At 48.4% G+C, this 14,801-nt stretch overlaps 1 protein-coding gene across 2 annotated transcripts in view; it reads left to right on the top strand.

Annotated features, from left to right (window-relative positions):
- CIZ1 (CDKN1A interacting zinc finger protein 1) overlaps positions 1–14,801 on the top strand; it is a 748,675-nt gene that overhangs the window by 731,642 nt on the left and 2,232 nt on the right. The window lies entirely within an intron of this gene.

The following is a 14,801-nucleotide window of genomic DNA, read 5'->3' as shown; positions in this document are numbered from 1 at the left end:
ACCTAAAGTACCGTCCTAATTTCACCTCAATGAGCCGGTGAAGTTACGAACTTTCTTTCCAAACCCGACTACTCCGGCGGTAAGAACTTTATATTCTCTGGTCATCAAAAGATGTTTAAAATTCTATTTGCAGAGAACAAAATCCTTTAGAAAATCTGATCAACTATTTGTGGCTTCCGGTCAAGCCACACTGGGAACAGCAGTCACAAAAGCCACAGTTGCTAGATGGCTAGCTTCTACGATCCATTTCTGTCATGACAAATCAAACAGACCATTGCTGAGAAAGATCAAAGCTCATTCCACAAGAACTGTGGCAGAGTCTACAGCATTATTTGCTGGAGTAACTCTAACGAATATCTGCCGTGCTGCGACATGAAAGAATGTTCACATTTTCACGAGGCATTACCGCCTTTAATCAACATTTCAAGAGGCTGTCCTTCGCCACCTTTTTCTTTGAGAACAGTTCAGGTACCCTTCGTTCGCTTAATATTCATATTCATATATATAGAGAGATATATAGTTATACATGTATACATTTATTTATTTTCATGTGAGATGTACATAAAGTTTACATATTCATGACTGTATGTAAATATGCATGTATCTTTACAAATCTTTATATCATGTTGAACATGTGAAAAGTCAGATTATGATGCACGTTAATTATTTATGGGTGCAACTGGGAGTTTATCAGTACAAGTCTCCCACCATCTGCAACCGCCTATCTAATGGGCATACTGCTTGCTACTCTGATTCAGGCATGTGAATCTATGAAAGATACCCTAATACTGGATAAGAAAACAAGTTACTTACCTGTAACTACAGGTTCGAGGCATGTGGGCTGCTGAATTCATATCTGTGCATAGATCGGCGCCTAGTGTTGGGTCCGGATGATTGCACATTGTTGTCCTGGAAGAGTCTTTGAAGTATCACGAGATAGGTGGCTCCTCCCCTGGACTACAGTGCGCATGGGCATTCTCTCCATCTTCAGATTGTTTTTTTCCGCCATTGGGTTCGGATGTACGTTCTTGACTCAAGTTCGGAATCGATACAAATTCTTTTCGCAAGGCCAAAAGGTCTTCGGGGCGTCGGTATTGTCTCTCGTTTGGTGCCTACTTGATACAGTTCTTCTAACAGGACGTCAAAGACAGTTTGCCTTCTTCGACACCAAAGGCCCCATCGACGATCAACAATGGAACGGAGTCCGTTCAAGAGTTGCCCCGTCTGCAACTCCAAATACCCTCACATTGATGTGCACCCAGTGTGCAATAAATGTCTATCTCCGGACCACGACGAGCCCACTGCATGGCCTGTTCCAAGTTCCGGTCCAAGAAGACGCTTCGGCTTCGCCGCGCCGCACGACAGTCGGCGCTGAGAACGGCGCCCGACCCGGAGAACATCTTCGAGGCCGAAGACTATGAAAGCGTCGATGAAGAGGATCTTGACCAGCAGTCGGACCCTGCGTCGGAGCAAGACTCCAACTATGATATGGACGAGGAAGAAGACTAAGTCCATGAGGAAGACGTCGTTGAGGTAGGAGATGACGCGGAAGCCATCGGAGCCGTCAATGATGACTCGAGTGATGAGCAAGGCCCACCCGCAGTTGCGGGACCCAAAAGTGACACTGTACTCTCTACGGCTCAGGTCGCGGCCTCGCCGGAAGGCCTTAGCCAAGGTCTTCACCCACATTCGATAGCCCCGCGTCAAGGCCCGGCTAAGAATGCTTCTAAAGAGCCATCGGTCGATCAACCAATCTCAGTGGTGAAATCGAAACTGAAACCGACGGATGCAAAATCAAAACCGAAACTGCTACAGACAGTACTTGATCGACGGACTCGGATTCGTCGTCTCCGAAGAAATCTAAAAGTGTCATCGACCCTTCGGGGTCACAAGGGGGCGTCGACCCGAAGAGGGGGGCGCCGAAGACCGTCCCTGCAGTCAAGCACGTCGCAGTGACGCCGTCGATGTCCAAACATGGCGACACTGGCAAAGGACTCAAGGCTAAAAAGACTGTAGATCCGAAGCTTACAGCCTCAAAGCCACTGTGGAGCAAGGCCTTCGAGTTGAAAAGCAAACCCGACCCGAAAGAGCATGTCGCGTCGAAGCCAAAAAGCGTACCTCCTGCGCACCAGGAGCTCGAGTCGACGAAAGGCCGCAAGCCAGCTACTGATCTGCCGAAGTCGGTCAGACCGAAGACAGTGCCACCCCCAAAAAAAGGTTGGTTTGTCTCCAATGCTCGCGCCACCACTTAAATTCGGACTACCCCCGACAGCTCGACCAAAAGCGTTCGAGCCACAAAAAAGCACTGACACGTCCAAGAAGGCATCGGTAGTTTCAAGGTCTCCGTCCATTCAGGAGGATGTGGTGTTCCAGGCACCATCCTATGACAATCAATCAAAGCTGTTCATCGACTCAGATTCTGGCAGGCTCGCCATCCACAAAAGGACGATCGCTCCAGAATACCCCTTGGAGTCATACAAAATCCCTCTCAAAAGGAAAAGGGATTCTGCCACCTCACCTGTTCTTTTTGAACCTGTGGAGTCCTATGCCCAGGACTATGTCTATTCTCCCACACGCATCAATGAGGATATGGGGGAGGTATACAATGAGGATGACTTTTCTTATCCAGCTGACACGGATCAGGAGGAACCTCAAACCTGGATTGACCCTGATGAGCCTCAAACCACACCTGACACTCAGTCCTACACTGTCAAAACCTCGCCTACTGAGGATACGGCAGCGTTCACTGATTAAAAGGGCAGCCAATAACCATCACGTGGCAATGCACGCTGACCCAGTGGAGGAAGACTTTCTCTTTGATACCTTTTCGACTTCAGAAAGATCGGTAAAGACATTACCCATGCTAAAGGGTGTCCTTAAACATGCTACTCACATTTTCAAAGAGACCACAAGGGCAAGGGTTGTAAACCAAGGATTGAGAGGAAAAACAGGCCTGCGCCTGTGGACCCTACCTATATCAGGGGCCAACTCCCATTAGACTCCTTAGTGGTGGCTAATGCTCGCAAGAGAGCAAACTCTCAAACAAGTGGTGATGCTCCTCCTCCGGACAAAGAATCCAAAATCTTGGAAGCTTCTGGCAAACGTGTAGCGGCTCAAGCGGCTAATATTTGGAGGATCTCAAATACACAGGCCCTATTAGCCAGATATGATAGGGCTCACTAGGACACGTTAGAGCAGCTACTACAACACCTGCCTGATGCTTATAAGGAGGGAGCAGAAATGCTGATAGAGGAGGGAAAGTTAATTTCCAATGCATCAATCAAGTGTGCACTCGATGCAGCAGACACAGGAGCTAGGGCCATCAACACTAGTGTGATGCTAAGACGCCATGCCTGGCTCCGCATCTCTGGTTTTAAGCCAGAGATCCAAACAACTTTGCTCAATCAGCCGGTTAACCCTGACTTTCTCTTTGGTCCTGATGTAGACATGACCCTTGGAAAGATTCAAAAAGACACTGAGACAGCAAAATCCATGGGGGCTCTGCAGTCACAACAGTTCAGGGGAGGTTCCTTTTGTCGCTCCGGTAACAGGGGAGCCTCTAGAGGTCAAGCATCACAGCAAGCGCAATACAACAAAGGAGGCACGCAGGCCACCTATAACAAAAACAACAGGGGTGGATATCGTGGGAGCAGCACCAAGGGCAGAGGACGAGGAAATGATAATGCCAGGTCCTCCGCCACCAATAAACAGTGACGCCTTATCACTGCCCCCAGACCATTTAACACCGGTCGGGGGAAGACTTCAGCAGTTCCTGCCAATCTGGGAAGGCATAACCACAGACAGGTGGGTGAGACAACTTATCCAATACGGCTATTGTCTAGAACTAACCTCCACTCCACCCAACATACCCCCAAGGCACCGTCCTATGTCCGCAGAGCACATGCACTTATTGCAGCAAGAAGTACTGCAGGGGCCATAGAACTCGTGCCTTTAGAACAGCAGGGCACAGGGGTGTACTCACTGTACTTCTTAATCCCAAAAAAGGACGGATCTCTCCGGCCCATTCTAGACCTCAGACCCCTGAACCAGTACATCTTGTCAGAACATTTTCACATGTTAACTTTGCAGCAGGTTCTACCGTTGCTCAGTCAGGGGGACTTCCTAGCAACACGACCTAAAGGACGCATATTTCCACATTCCGATTCACCCGGGACACAGGAAATATCTCAGGTTCACCATAAACAACCAGCATTACCAGTTCAAGGTCCTGCCTTTCGGGGTCACTACTGCCCCCAGGGTGTTCACCAAGTGCCTGGCGACAGTGGCTGCGCACCTTCGAAGACAATACATCCATGTCTATCCTTATCTGGACGACTGGCTTGTCCAAGCAAAGTCAGCCCAGCAGTGTGCCAGCCACATGTCCCGCACAATTCACCTCCAACACAGTCTAGGATTTTCACTAAACTACCCAAAATCACACGATAATCACACCTTCATCCCGCACATGTTCAACAGTACCTAGGTGCAACAATAAACACTCTGACAGCAACAGCGCAGCCCAACGCTGCCAGAGTCAACAGCATGCAATTGCTGATTCAGAAGTTCAGGCCCCAGCACTCACTCCCAGCGCAGGTATTTATGCAGCTGATAGGTATGATGGCCTCCTGCATCTTCATAGTCCCTCACGCGAGGCTACACATGTGTCCCCTTCAAGAGTGCTTAGCACGTCAGTGGAACCAGGCTTATGGACATCTAAAAGACGTAGTGTTGGTGACCGGTCGTGCATACAACTCTCTGCATTGGTGGAACACACAAAACCTTTGCAGGGGACGACCGTTCCAAGTGCCTGTCCCACAAATAGTGCTGACAACGGACGCATCTCTCCATGTCCTCCATTATACCGTGCAGGGACTATGGATGACGCAGCAGCTAAAGATGTATATCAACCTGTTGGAGCTGATGGCAATCTTCATGGCAATGAAGGCATTCAAGTTGCATTTGTGCAACAAAGTCGTGCTGATCCGGACGGACAACATGACTGCCATGTATTACATCCAGAAGCACACTCTCCACAATTGTCTCATCTAGCCCAGAGCATGTGGAAGTGGGCCATTCAGAGGAACATGTTCCTCATAGCGGAACATCTCCCAGGCAAGGACAACCAGATGGCGGACCTGCTCAGCAGGCACAGCCATCTGATGCACGAGTGGGAGATACACCCCTCGGTGCTCCAACCATATTTCCAGCAGTGGGGTCAGCCAGAGATAGACCTATTCGCTACACAGGAAAACGCAAAATGCCAAACCTTCGCCGCCAGGTTCCCACACCCGCAGTCTCAGGACAATGCGATGTGGATGAACTGGTCAGGCAGATTTGCGTACGCTTTTCCTCCAGCACCGCTCATTCGCTAGTGGCACGCAAACTGCGACAACACTCCATGACGCTCATCCTGGTTGCTTCAACGAGGGCAAGGCAGGCGTTCCTATAACTTTCAGTGGTGCTGTGAGAAGTTGGAGTCTGCCACCCACAGTATGAATGAGATACATGTGGGGCTTGGAGTGTTCGAGGCATGTGGGCTGCTGAATTCATATCTGTGCATAGATCGCCGCCTAGTGTTGCGTCCGGATGATCGCACATTGTTGTCCTGGAAGAGTCTTCGAAGTATCACGAGATAGGTGGCTCTTCCCCTGGACTACAGTGCGCATGGGCATCGACTCCATCCCCAGACTGTTTTTCGCCATTGTGGCAAAGATGGAGTGTAACACTGTGAGTGATGACCATGCTAAGAGTAATTCTGGGTGCTGCAGCTGCTACAGGCGCCGGGGAGGAGGGTGGGCGATATGTCAGCAGCCCTATATGCCAAGAACAGATGCATTCTGGTAAGTAGCATATTCGGTTTGAGGCATGTGGGCTGCTGAATTCATATCTGTGCATAGAATACATAGCAGTCCCTCCATTAGCGGCGGCCGCCCGTGCCAGCTGCAGCAGTTTGGAAAAGTGTTTTTGTGAGAAGTTGGCCTGATATGCAGTGCTCACTATTCTAGTGATCACTATGTATCAGTCCAAACGACCCTTATTGATGATTGGTTGTAAGTCAACCTTTTAGACCAGCTATCCTAGTAGCATGGACAAGAGCAGTCTTTAGGCTAAACTCTAGAGGGTGTGTTAAGCCAGCTGTTATACCATCACATATACCCCTTGAACACCAAGTGAAAGGACACCACACAAGTTGTTATGAAAATAAAATAAAAGTATATTTATTTAGAACACAACAGCCCTGGACTCTTTATGAGGACAGGGCGCTAAGCACGATACAAAGCTCTTAAAGAAATTCTGAAAGTCGCACAATTTACACAAATGCCCGAGGGGCACGGAAAACCATATACTCTACAAGTGGAATGCGAAATTACTAGCAGGTAAGTAATACTCTCATAGACTTTGGAATCGCTAGGCCTACAATGCTGAACCCTTAGATTAGAAGCAGGAGGTCTAGGAACGCCGTGTGCAGAGTGGAAACTCTCACGCGTAATGCGGGACAAAGTCTATGGATCCTAGTAAATGCAAAAGTTAGTGTTCTCGGGCGAACCCGACTAGGTAGGTCAAAAACGAAAGTGAATCTAGACACTTAGAGAGTTGGTCTACGCTGGAGCACCGTGGTACTCGGTTTACCTAGCCCAGGGGCTGGGGCTGCGGCTGCATAGGGTTCAAGTGTCGTCGGGAATCCTCGTTGACGAACCAGGAGCCTGAAGTGGAAGTTGCTGGCAGGCGACCAGTGAAGATGTTCCGGGCTGATCCAAGGACTGGATCAGCTGAAGAAGAGTACCTGTAAGCAGAGGGGACCAAGTTCTGAATCACTAGCCAGTGATTAGGTGGGCACCAGGATGGCACCGGACGAGGTCACTCAGCCAGGCGAAGAGGTGACACTGGATTCTGCTGCTGTACGGACCAGGGGCGCTGATGTCGACCAGGCTGGAGGTCTACGAGCTGTCTCACGTCGGATGTCTGCTGCTGGCACTGCTGGATCCGGTGAAGGAGGCAACAAGCCTTGGCTACGGCAAGCCCACGTGGCGACACAAAATGGATTCTGGAGTGGACCAGGAGGGTCCGAGGAAGGTCTCCTTCAGGAGGAGCCTAGGGCCAGTCTAGAGGAGCTAGGCCAGCGGTGAAGTAAACGTAGGACGTCGTCAAGAGGGTCACTAGCCAACGGGCAAGTGACCGGACAACGTGGCAAGCGACACAGAAGCAAAAGGGCCCCACGCAGCTCTGGTGGATGCTGGGGCTGGTCTTCGGTGCTCGTGCTGCTTGGGGTTGGGGCTTCTCTTACCCCAATGCACCCACTCGAGGGTCCCTCAGCGGTCGTGCTGGGTCAGTGTCGTGCTGGTTCTGATGTTCGCCGGGTCCACTGGTCTCGTCGCACCCACGGTTCTCAGCTGTGCTGTAGAGGCAGGTAGAGGTCAGAGAGGGCAGGGAGTCTGGGTCTCGTCGTGCTGGTCGGTCTGGTTCCTGGAGGAAGGACGTCTTAGCAAACCGCAGATACTTAGTTGGTGCCTGCTGCTGCAGGGTGACTACTCCTTAGTCACAATGGAGAAATCTTAGGAAGAAGTCTTGAGTTCCTTTCGCAGAAAGTAGTTTCAGGATTCAAAGATGATCTAATTTGGAAGGGTCCCCGCTCCCACCTTTATTCTAAAGAAAGGGGCTGGTACGGGACTAGGTCCTGCCCATGGGTGGGACCAGGAAGGGGGGTGGTTACACCCCTCTCCCATGCCAGACTTTCCCCAGCTCAGGGGCTGGTGTGCCCCTGGAACTGGTTCAAACTGGCAGATGCACAGTGAGCACCGGGGTGCCACTTGCAGTCACCTTCCTATTCAGCCCTGCCTACCTAGGATACACAAAACCCTGTCTGGGATGGTGCTAGCACCGCCCCTGACAGGAAACCATTTGTCCAAGCTCTCCTCGCTGGAAGGACTCCCAGCAGCAGGAGGTCAGACTTGTGTCTGTGGTGGCAGCATCCATTTTGTGATGCTGAGGCTTCGTTTAACTTTAACCGGGGTTCACAGTTACATACATGTCGTGTCCCTCTAGAAGGCTGGAATGCTAACCCCGTCGCCAGAATTGGCGAGGGGTTAGTATTCCAATTCGTATGACACCTTACTCGACATGTTTTGATAAAGCAATACCAAAGTTGGCATAACCGCGAGGATTATAATGCACTTAAGAGTATATGGTATGCGTTATCATGGAACAGCTATTAGGACTTGGTTCCGCAAGCTGCAAACAGGCTCAGCTCATGCCAGAGCATCATCTCACATGATTCCATGCACTCTGCCTTCAGGATTGTTAAGGCCTGCCATAGGAGTGACTGATAGGAATCTATGTGTCCATTTTAGGATTAGATATAGGTATACTATATCTACAGCAAAGGGCGATTACACCACTTTGCCCCAGCTGTCTTGCAGCCAGTTGTGTCAGATTTAGATGGCCAGCCAGGGGTGGCATAATACATGCTGCAGCCCCTGGTAGGCCCTGTGTACACCTATGCCCTGAGTTACAGGGTCTGATAAGGTGGCCCAGTACCAATTGGATATGTACCTAAGGTACATGGAATCCATTTTAGAGAGAGAGCAGTAGGCCTGGGGTCCTGATTGGCAGGGTCCCAGGCCAACTATGTCGAAAACCAGCTAAAACACAAGGCAAAAAGTTGGGGGCAACCATAGTCAGGATCTACCTTCCTACAGGTGCCTCACCAATGACTGCGCCTCACTCCCAGTCTCCTCACTCAGAGCCATGGAGACATTCAGCACCCAGATCCGCAACAGTTGAGCCTTGCAATATGGCTCCTGAGGTCATGAGTTTGGCTACCTCAACTTACCCCCTGACTGTATGAACATCATCAAGGAGGCCAGGAGACCTACAAACAGGGCATGCTATGCGGCCAAATGGAAGCGATTTGTCATTTACTGTTCCAATAATGACATAAATCCACTGGATGCGTCCACGCAAAACATTATCTGTTATTTGCTACATCTATACATATGCAATCTGGCATACAGTTCCATCAGGATACATTTGGCTGCAATGGCAGCTTATCTTCAAAACAAATAATTACAACAAGGGGTCAAAACAGGCAGCATCTTTCTCTTTTCAGGGTGCCAGCCATTAAAGCTTTTATGGAGGGACTCAGAGTAATTCCTCCCAGACACCCTCCTTCTCCTGTCTGGAATCTGAATGTGGTTCTCACCAGATTAATGGGACCACCCTTTGAACCTCTTCACTCTTGTGAGATACAGTTTCTGACATGGAAAGTGGCCTTTCTAGTGGCAATCACATCACTAGGAAGAGTTAGTGAGCTTCAAGCACTAACTATTCAAGAGCCTTTCATGCAGGTTCATGCTAATAGGGTAGTGCTGCGTACCAACCTTACATTCATGCCTAAGGTGGTGTCGCAGTTCCACATTAACCAAACCATAGAGCTACCCGTTTTCTTCCCAAATCCCGATTCAGTGGCAGTACGAGCACTGCACACTTTAGATGTTAAAAGAGCTCTCCTTTATTACGTTGTCAGGACAAAGTATTTCAGGAAAACTAAGCAACTGTTTGTTGCCTTCTCCTTACAACACAAAGGCACCCCCATTTCCAAATCAGGTATAGCCAGATGGATTGTTAAGTGCATACAGATATGTTATCAAAAGGCTAAATGCACGTTAACACAAGCGCATTCCAAGCGCAAGCCAGGGGCATCCATGGCTTTCCTGGGCAACATTCCTCTATAGGATATATGTAGAGCAGCCACATGGACCACCATACATACATTTACCAAACACTACTGCGTAGATGTACACTCCAAACAGCAAGCTCCTGTAGGACAGGCTGTCCTCAAAACTCTTTTTCAGACTGCTGCAGCTGGCACGGGCAACCACCGCTAAGGAGGTAACTGCTATTTATTCTATGCACAGATATGAATTCAGCAGCCCACATGCCTCGAACGGAATATGCTACTTACCAGTATGCATCTGTTCTTGGCATGTAGGGCTGCTGACATTCATATCGCCCGCCCTCCTCCCCGGTGCCTGTCACAGCTGCAGCACTCAGAATCATTCTCAGGCATGGTCATCACTTACTGTACTACACTCCATCTCTGCCACAATGGTGAAAAAAAATCTGAGGATGCCCATGCACACTGTAGTCCAAGGGAGGAGCCACCTATCTCATGATACTTCGAAGACTCTTCCAGGACAACAAGGTGCAATCATCCGGACCCAACACTAGGCGGCGATCTATGCACAGATATGAATGTCAGCAGCCCTACATTCCAAGAACAGATGCATACTGGTAAGTAGCATATTCCTTATCCAGTATTGATATCTTTCGTAGATTCACATGCACCCACCCTACTCCCCGGAGAGTCAGTTCTCTGTTTTGGGATACTTACTCTCCACTTGTGCTAACGAAAATCTGAGGAGAACTGGCTCTGCAGAGAGGGTTCTAGAGGGTGCTGGTAGCTGATTAGTTGTACCAAAAGGTTGGTTCTTTTAGCATAATGATGTAGATAGGCTACTAAGATTTAGGCCTCAGGCCTTTTTCCTTAGGGCCTACTACTGTTATGTACCTTTGGCCCTGTTATTTTATTTACTGTGTGACTTCCGCCTCGGCGGCGGGGAATGATTCAGGCATGTGAATCTATGAAAGATACCAATACTGGATAACTGTAGTTACAGGTAAGTAACTTGTTTTCTTCTTCCAAAAGCTTTAGTTCGTAAACATTTACTTACCTGCAAATTGCTGATTGGGTTTCTTCCAATAGGATAACAATTGTATTGATTGAAAAATGCACTGTTTCCGGTTTTAATATTGAAAAACGTATTTTACTCCAACAAAGTACCTTTGGTTCTATAAAAGAAATATACTAAAAGTAATATTTTTACAGACCATTGGTCTCGACTTTGACAATTGAGTGTGTGTAATCATTTCTTGCTTGTGTGTGTACAAGTGCCTAGCACTGCCCTCTGATGAATCTTACTGCTCAACCATACTCCCACAAAAAAGAGCATTAGTATTATCTACTTTAGCCTCTGGGGATCCGCTGGACTGTACATACTATACCTTAATTTGGTATAGTATATACAGAGCCAGCTTCCTACAACATTGGGCAATCCATCACTGTGCTGTCTTTCTACACTCCACCTCACACCCAAGGAAGAGGAAGGCATACGCTGTCTTGACTCTAAGAGGGCCCTCACTTTTTAAATCGATCGGTCTAGAGACAGCTGTTTGTGACTTTTCTGGTGTGAAAAAGGGTAAAGCAGTGCAAAGGAGAGCCATCTCCCAATGGATTGTGCTACGTATTAGAAGTGCTATTGACTAGCCAAAAAGCAGCCCCTGAAAAGCTTGCATGCGCATTCACCAGAGCAAATGCTGCTATGTGGTGTGCTGGTCTTAAACTTTTGTCAAGCTGCTACGTGGGTGCGCCGTCACACTTTCAAGAAGCACTTTTGCCTAGATAACCAGGTACAGCGGGGTGGGCATTTAATCGAATCTGTCCTGCAGGATTTCCTGATGTGAGCCATTCCACAGACCCACCACCGGGGTAGGTACTTCTTGGGTAGATTTTCATAAGGCGAGGACTCTGCAGTTTGTTACCTCTGTTTATAGGGTTAAGGAGATCCCGGACTGATCGGCTTACGAACCTTACACCTCAGTTAGTTACCTCAGTGTATAGGGGGAAGAAATAGTGGCAGCCAGGTAGGCTATCACTGCACCACCAGTGGGTAGCGAAGAATTTGGGACTCTGGTAGGACGTTGCCACTGAAAGAGAAGAGTCAAAGAACTTTGAAGCAATTTTGGACTTTATAAATACGTTTTGAACGGTCTTTTTCGCTTATGTGTTGCCTCTCATACCTTGTGTTTTAAGTTTATAAGGTTAATGTGATCTAGTTAACGTTATCCCAATTTATAAGGTTTAGGAGCTCCAGGTCTGATCAGCTTACGAACCTTCCACCTCAATTAAAGTTACCTCAGTTTTTATCGGGTTAATGAGATCCAGATAGGATTGGCTTAGGAACCTTTCACTATTTTCGACCCCGATAGGCTTTTGATGAAGACCCAAATTCCTATTTTGTATACGATGGGTCCAGATCAATTTCTTTATCATTCTTTTTAAAACAGCTTCACACTGTAAATGTTTGTCATGTTCTCAAATGCGCTGTAGGCCATCTCTCATCGGACTCCTAGAATTGAGGATTTATTTTAATTGTGTCCATGAAGCTGCAGACGGGCCCTCTCGTCGAGTGCAGGGCGCATCACTGGAGCCAGCACTACAGAAAGTCGAAAGGAAAAATGGCATTGTCCACTTTGCTATCATTTTGAATGAGAAGTTGATGAAACCAGCCTAATACTCTTCTAGCAACAGCCGGTCAACAGCTAAGCATCTCAACTAGTGAAACCATAGGAAGATTTGCCACTCCCCTCTCCCTGCACATCCCACTATCGCTTTATCACTAAGTTTGTGCTATACAAGAACACAAAATAATGCATTCAAAGGTGTTCCTTGGCAAACAATAGTAACTTTGCAACCTTACTAGAGTAGGGAGTCTGCTTCAGCAAGCTTCAGATTCGGTGCTTTTCCAACAGAGTAAGAGAGAAGTAAAGTGCGGATTCAAACAGACAATACAACAACCTTACCATCTGAGACAGTAAGGAACTTTGGGACACCTGGCACTGGCTCTTCCCCAGGAAGCGCGCCTTCACAGCAGTTCACCTAGTAGCTGAACACAACGGCCAGGTGCACAGGGTAGCATCCTCCCTCTTTAACAACTTTCCCGGTCAGACCTTCTGTCACATTCTAAAACCTCAAATATTCTGTGTTTGAAAGCCGTAAGCAAGCCAGGATCCAAGGGAAAACTCACTTTTGATGAACTTTTCAGACATCTATTGCTTTTCAATGGAATTTTGTTCCAGACTGTGGTGATTGAATTGAAAGGGCAAGCATGAGCAGAATTTATCCATAGTAGACATGACCGTGATGCTTCCCAGACCTCTTTAATCATCAGAACAGCTACCCCGGTGATTGTCAAACTGAGCCTGCTAGCCAGGGTGCGAGGCACAATCTTACACGCTGGTGGCCTTCCTCACAGATTTGTAGAATTAAGTCATTTAAAACTGTCCCGCGATGTATGAACATCTTAAAATAAGGCAAATACCTTCCACAGGTCATCATTCCTATTTCAGCAGAAGATTTTTCACATTTGGGGTTTAGAGATGTCCCCCAGCCCCATGATCTACACGGGGAATGGTGTTACTGTAATAATATTTAGCAAAGCCCAGTCGACCGTTGCAGATATGTGCATGAAAAGCTCTTCCAGATGTCTTTATCACTATCCCAGGGATCTCATGGAGGGAATTAGAAAACTGTTCTTGTCACTGTGAGCAGGGAGGTTGTATGTTTCTGCAAAAACTGAATTTACCAAACAAAGTTTTGCCCCATCTGAGGCATTGCACACAAGTGTTCTGTCCCTCCCCTAGTAACCATCACATCTGCACACAGGGTTAGTGAGATCCTAATATGTGCGTGAATGAGCCTTCTGTGTGGTGTTTCGATGGACTCCCTGTACCACAAAGAACATGGTTTAAGGTACTATGCCTAACTCTGTAGAACAAGTCTGCTCTACTTGTGAAATCTGGCTTCACATTATACATTTACCAGGAGTTTAAGATCCAAGAATGCTGCTCACCTCTGCCAAAGCGAGCCCAGATAAATCAAACCCTGAGGAAGAGGCCTCAAAGTCCAGGGCACCAGCCACTGAAACAAACTGAGCTACCCTGAAGTAATAGCCTTCCAGGAACGACCTATCCCTTTAGACATGCCCTTAAATTACCATTGACTGAGGGCAACCACCTCTTCACGGTGACCGGCCAGTCACTCCAATATGACTTCTCCAAGATCTGTCACCCTTCTTAGTGCTTCCAGGTAGACTGCTTGAACATTTCCACTCGCCTGGAGGTCTTGGACTAAACTGATTCACAAGTCAAATCCACTCCCTGGGTTCTGACCTGGTTGCAAAGCAGCACAAACACATTCAATAAATAAGAGCCCATTGACTTTCCTGGCCAAAGTCATCCGATTACCATGGAAATCCGATAATGCATCACTTCCAATATTTATTCTAAAGCTCCCCTCCCGGAGACACAAAAAGCCCCTTGCCCCCTCTTTTCTTATCTGAAAAGGGCTCTCCGGGACCGGCTAGATTAAAAAAAAAACATTAATTAGTCGAAACTTATCAATGCGGTTTTTATGGGGACTGTGTCTCCCAAGCTCTACTACCAAACATCAAACTAACCCTTGTAAGGATTACCAGAAGCCCATCATCCAGTGGTAATTCAGTATTTACAGCTCTTCACCGAAGCATCAGCTGCTGAGCTCTGCGGTGCACAGCTGTCTAGACCCAGACTCCCCAGCTGCTAAGCTCTGTGGTGCACCGCTGTCTAGACCCAGACTCCCCAGCGGCTGAGCTCTGTGGTGCACCGCTGTCTAGACCCAGACTCCCCAGCGGCTGAACTCTGCGGTGCACCACTGTCTAGACCGCGACTCCCCGGCTGCTGAGCTCTGCGGTGCACCGCTGTCTAGACCCAGACTCCCCAGCGGCTGAGCTCTGCGGTGCACCGCTGTCTAGACCCAGACTCCCCAGCGGCTGAGCTCTGTGGTGCACCGCTGTCTAGACCCAGACTCCCCAGCTGTTGAGCTCTACGGTGCACCGCTGTCTAGACCCAGACTCCCCAGCGGCTGAGCTCTGCGATGCACCGCTGTCTAGACCCAGACTCCCCAGCTGTTGAGCTCTACGGTGCAC

This window comes from Lissotriton vulgaris, chromosome 5, assembly GCF_964263255.1.
Source record: "Lissotriton vulgaris chromosome 5, aLisVul1.2, whole genome shotgun sequence".
NCBI lineage: Eukaryota > Metazoa > Chordata > Amphibia > Caudata > Salamandridae > Lissotriton > Lissotriton vulgaris.
Note: the sequence above shows the minus strand (reverse complement) of the source record. Positions and strands in the feature narration are given on the sequence as shown.